The sequence below is a fragment of the Physella acuta genome, unplaced genomic scaffold (assembly GCF_028476545.2).
Source record: "Physella acuta isolate Inbredline_101_S28 unplaced genomic scaffold, ASM2847654v3 ptg000150l, whole genome shotgun sequence".
Classification (NCBI taxonomy): domain Eukaryota; kingdom Metazoa; phylum Mollusca; class Gastropoda; family Physidae; genus Physella; species Physella acuta.
In genome coordinates, this window is record NW_026731669.1 from 348,741 (window position 1) to 354,773 (window position 6,033).

Sequence of the window (6,033 nt, forward strand, 5' to 3'; positions counted from 1 at the left end):
TATATATATATATATATATATATATATATATATATTTAAAGCTGGTTATAAAAAATGTATTATGCATTTTAATTTTGTGTCTGTTGGTCTGTGCTCATATTTGGGCTGATGCGTATGTAATTTCGTTTAGATTGTCAACCTGTTGCGTTACAGTAAAATACTATATCATTTTTGTTTTTATCTTTCATTTGAAAGGGTTACAAAAATGCAATATAATAAAACAATTAATACGTTTCTTATGTACATCTATTTACCTATCATGCAATTCTAATGAAGGCTCAGTAGTCTTATCGACCATAGCCCATTAGAAATCCAAGCATAATGCCTGGTTGTTAAGATGAGAAGAGCCAGATGTTGCCCACATATCAGTCGCCCTTTCCTTACACAATTGGTGGAATCAAATATATCTAACCTAATCCTTACATAACATGATTTTATTTAAGTTATACTGAGCTGATTAAAATGAAGATCGCAGTTCTCCTTCTTCTGGTGTGTCTTGCAAATCTCTGTGTTGTATCGGTCAGGTCAGTAAAATAAATTAAACTATCTTCTTTAAATAACCATTTTCTTATATTGGTAATATATAGATAGACAAACTAACAACAAAAACAGTCAGGTAGACAAACAAACAAAAACAACAACAGAGAGACAGACAAACAAAAAAAAGTTTAATAGTTGGATCGGTGGATGAAAGGTTGGGTGGGTGGGTTTAGGTTTGGAGGTTGGATGGATTGATGGATAGAAGAATGGATTTGGAAATTGGAAAGGATGTGGATATGGATATAGAGATATATGAATTTGTAGATTTAGCTTCGTTTTATTCCCTATCAAACAGTTGTTGTAAAAGGACTGGTGAAGACTGTGTAAGTAAGAAGTGGTGCTGTGAAGATAATGATTGTGTCGTTAATAGAAGGTATTAAATATTTTTTTCAGTCATTAAAATTATGAGTCGAATTTTTCCTTAAATTTTTAAATAATTTTTTCAAAGGAGCTTTAATGTCCTTAAGGTTTATTGTTACTGAGATTTAATTTAAAATTGCCTTCGAAACGAATTTTTTGAAGCATGTTTTATTGTTCAATTTTCGATTAATTCATTATGCTAAACTCGAGAATAAGCTCAGTGTACAATGGCAAAACGTTTAAATAACAAAGTAGTTATTTCCATACTAGAACAACGCCTGACACCACACCAGTAATGCAGTACAGGTTATTCAAAACGTTTAAGAAAGATTTGTTGTACAATCTTGGTTTTGTAAGTTGTACATAGGCTGTATGAGTTTTGTCTCCCTAGCTTGAAAATAGTGCAAAAGACAACGTTCACGAACAAGAAATAATTCAAAAGTTTAAAGACATCTCCGATATTAATCTAATACTTATTTATGAAATGTCCACTATCAGGCTGAAGTGGTATTCAATTTATAGACTTTAATATTGCTAGTATGTAATAGCTTTAGGATACAAATAGTATGATTATAGTAATTGTTGTTATCCAAAAATATTTAATAAAAACCTCCATCCATTATTGTTTCATATTAGTTTTCTTTTCTTTCTTTATATAGAAGAGATAAAGGAGATGGTGGAGAAAAAATATGTTGGCCTGCAAAGTAGTAAGTTATAGAGACCTGAAAAATAATGCGTAGTTTAAGGTTGCTTCTTTAAGTTTATAATACATTTTTTAACATAAACATACTTTTAAAAAAAAAATATCTTCGCCATGTCTGTCTTCTAATTATAACACATACTCCATTTTTTCAATACTAACCGACACTTTCACTATTAACATTGTTTGCGTCACATCTCCATCGAAAATCACAACATCTCAATCAATACATTCAGCAACAAAGTATCCTAATCTTCTATTGTTCATAACATGTTTAGATAAATGATAAAACAGCAATGCTTTACACATTAACGTTGCATACAAAATTTTACTCAGCAAGACTTTAAAGTTTCCAATTATAAAACTGATTGCGCAGATCAAAGTATAACACACAGGAACGCTTTCAAAATACTGAATTTAAAAAAAAAACAATCGATGATTTATGACATACACATTTTAGTGTGCGTATTAAACGTGTTTGCTTGTTGGGTAAGTTAAATTAAAAAAAAAAGAAAAAATATAAACAGTCTTTATGTTTAGAATTTTAATATTTGTGATTATATACATATAACTGTAATGGTATTATTTACTATGTGATTTTTTTCCCTCGTAGAAAAGAAAATGAATGAAAGAATCTTTAAGAAAAAATAAACATCTGATTCTGGCATTGACATATGTTTTTATGGTTGTTTTTTTTTTTACTTTGGTTTTTTACTAAATGAACGCGGATCATACCCAGAACAATCAGTTGTGTCGCCAGATACAAATATATATATATATATATATATATATATATATATATATATATATATATATATATATATATATATATGAGAAAAGTATGTTTGTGTTTGTTTGTTTGTTTGTATGTCTTTTATGCATTACTAAACCTTTCATTACATCGCCATGAAACTTTGGGAAGTTGTTGAGAATATTCCTGAGGAGGTTTTTGCGAAAAAAAAATTCCTATTCGAAGGGGCGGCTCCCCAGCAGGGCGCGATTTCATTTTTCTCTATATGCGGTATATAAAAAAGCGATTTTGGTTGGACAGCGTTCATTCGATAGCCATGAGACTTTGGGGATTTGATTAGAACACTACAGGGAAATGTTCTGTAGAAAAATATTTTAAATTTCGCAAGGGCGCTGCCACAGGAGGGTCCGATTTTTCTCTACATACAGTATATAAAATTAAAAGTCGATTGCATTTTAACATCGTTCATCAAACTTTGGGGAGTTAATTAGAACACTTCAGGTGAGATTTCTGTAAAATCTTTTTTTCATAATATCGCAAGGGCGGCGCCACGGGATAGTGGGATTTTTCTCTATATACGGTATATAAAAATAAAAGACGATTGCGATTCGACAAAGTTTATCCGGGTGCCATCTTTATAATACTAAAATTCAAGTTTGCTTACATGTTTGAAAATTTTTTTTGTTTGTCTAATTTGCTACTGGAGAGAATCTGCACTATGTGGAGAGCTGTAAAATAGTATGTAGGTAGAGAACGATTTTTGTTTTCAGACAGACTGTTAATCACAAATTTATTTAAAGACGTTAATTAATGTATTGATTTATTCATTGATAGATTAACCACATTAATTTTAGAAGTTTCAAACGATGGCTTAACTTTGACGGAATAGTGACGTCACATGATTTGTTTACATTTTACATCAACAATGGCGGCTTCTATCGAAGAAAACTGTTTTCCCATACCAATGTTTAAAGCGTTCTAAAGCTAAATTTTGTCGACTATAACTTTAACAATACGTCCGTTTGCTGTATTTATTACGTTCCAACACTTATATCTATTTTCAACTGTCTTTGTCATTTAGTTTTACAATAAATTTCTCTAGATCTACAGATCAGCTGTTGAAGGAAGAAAAAGTTATGAATCTAGATCTCTAGATCTAGATCTAAGTCAATAGACTTAACGTAAATTCTAGACCTAGACTTAATGTAAATTCTACATCTAGAATCTATTTCAAGCCTTAATTATTTTATATGGGACTCAAATACAGGATCTTAATTATTGGACTTCACAACTTAACTGGGACAGCTTTTTCCGTGACAACCTTTTTTAGTTCTGGTCCACAAACTTGACAAGAGAGCGACCTTGGATGTTCGTACTTCGTAAGGATCAAGTGAGGGGATGGGGGAGTGGCGGTATGCTTAAACATGTTTAAGAATATATAGTAATAGATCTAAACATTTTAAAGATATTCACATGCATGTTTTTATTAATTAGCGTAAGTGTTTTAACAATGTTTAATCAGGCCATTTATAAAATACGAGCCGACCCACGGCGTATCACACGCCGCTATTTAGTTTTTTTTTTACTTTTCAGTAATTCATAATTTGTGCATTCGACAGTACCAATGCTGTCAATAAAAATATTTCTTTAAAACCAGTGACGGAACTAGAAAAAAGCCCCCCCCCCCCCCCCCCGCAAAGAAATTTTTTTGGCCCCATATATATATATATATATATATATATATATATATATATATATATATATATATATATATATATATATATATATATATAACAAAAATTCTTAGTTTAAAAAAAAATTAAAACAAGTTACAACAACATGTCATTTGTGTGAGGTCCATTAGTCTGTTTTGAAAATCTCTGGTACAACATATGTTTTCCATAATGCCTCCTATACGAGAGTCGATCAAAAGAATATGAAACATTAAACCTTTGTATGTGTAATGGTTTCTTGCGTTATCTTTATTTTTAAGTTTTTTTTTTTATTTATGTCATTAGTTTTAAATACATTTCCTTTTTACTTTCTCGTATATACGAAGTATAGAGAAAGTCATGTAATCGTGCAAAAAAATCGAGATTTTTACAAATCTCGACGTTTTACACCTCACTGATATGGAAAAACATAATTTTGCACTCTTCTCCGTATGTCTGTGTGTCTGTCTGTGTGTCTGTGTGTGTGTGTAAACACGATAACTTGAGTACCGTTACAGCTAGGGTGAGTAAATTTCATATATAAGTATTTTATTAAAATAGTAGATCAGTTTGAGCTTTTGAGCGATTTCCGATAACCGGAAGTGGTACTTTTTCTACTTTTCAAAAGCCTATAACTTACTTAAGTACTATTTCAGATAGATAAATGAAATTTCATATGTAAGGAAAAGATCTAATCCTCTACATTCTGTCAAATTTTGAGTAATTTTCGTTTGACCGGAAGTACTAATTTACGCTTTTTTTTTCTCAAAAAAACGAATGTAAATTTATAAAGTACTAATATTATTGCGCACTATTATGCACATTTCATTTGGCGTTCACCTGGTGTGCAAATCTTTTTTCTACGAGATTTTATTCTATTTTAAAAACTTTAAGTATTTAAAATGGAGTTCCCATCCCCTGTTGTTTTATGGTCCTAGTACCTTTGACCACAGGTGCTTTGACCATAGGGGGTTTGACCACAGCGGGGCTTTGACCATAGCGGTGCTTTGACCATAGCGGGTTTGTTCATAGGGGGGTTTGACCATAGGGGGTTTGACCACAGGTGTTTTCTAAGCAGAGGGTCTTTGATCACAGGTGGTCTATCAACGGGTGTTTGATCACAAGTGAAAAATACAATACGTCTAACGACAATATTTGCGACATGAAAATTTACGTCGTGGAAATAAGAAATTTAATCGTATTTGAAAAAAAATTCATAAAAAAACGTTTTAATAACAAGCTTTTATGTAATAATGCACTAAAAAGTAGAAAATAAATTATAAACTACTGTTTAAATAACTGCAAAGGAAAGCGTGTTCTCTTCCTAATATTAGACACTACTATTTAAATTACTATAAAGAAAAGCGTGGGTCACTTTAGTATCTATTGGATACCTTTACTAATATTTAGGAAGAGACCCATGCTCAAGCTCGAATCCGAGTTCAAATCAGTCGAACGTCTCTGATTGGTACCTAACCAACGTTAGGGAAACGAAAGCAGCTGGGCATAGTGCTGAACACACTATCCCTTTATATGTGTCTTTGATATGAACGGGATAATCTGAGGAAACAGTTATAAGTGTACAGACGTTCTACAGATGTAAGTCTCAACAATCAAACCGTTCTCCCACGCTGCAGATTCAAGACTTAAGAATCTCATACAAAACCAAGACTACAACGTTCATTTTCTCTATATTGATATATACATACATACATACATATATATATATATATATATATATATATATATATATATATATATATATATATATATATAATCTGTAGAAACCTTGAAACTGTATAAATTTAAAGCTGTTCTAGCCAAAAAAGTAATATCCAAAGCAGAGAAATAATAAACGAAAAAAAAAACTGGTAGCTAGATACATATGTAGACAGACATCCCAAAAACGGCTGACACTTAGAAGCAAAAACTAGGGACAGACAACACGAAGATTTCAGTTAAATAAAACA

At 31.2% G+C, this 6,033-nt stretch overlaps 1 long non-coding RNA gene across 1 annotated transcript; it reads left to right on the plus strand.

The window, feature by feature from the left end:
* The first annotated feature begins 305 nt into the window (after positions 1-305).
* On the plus strand, positions 306-2,271 carry LOC131935609 (uncharacterized). Its single transcript, XR_009385958.1, has 4 exons — positions 306-524; positions 836-913; positions 1,560-1,607; positions 2,214-2,271. It is a non-coding gene; the product is annotated as an uncharacterized LOC131935609 (long non-coding RNA).
* The last annotated feature ends 3,762 nt before the right edge of the window (positions 2,272-6,033 follow it).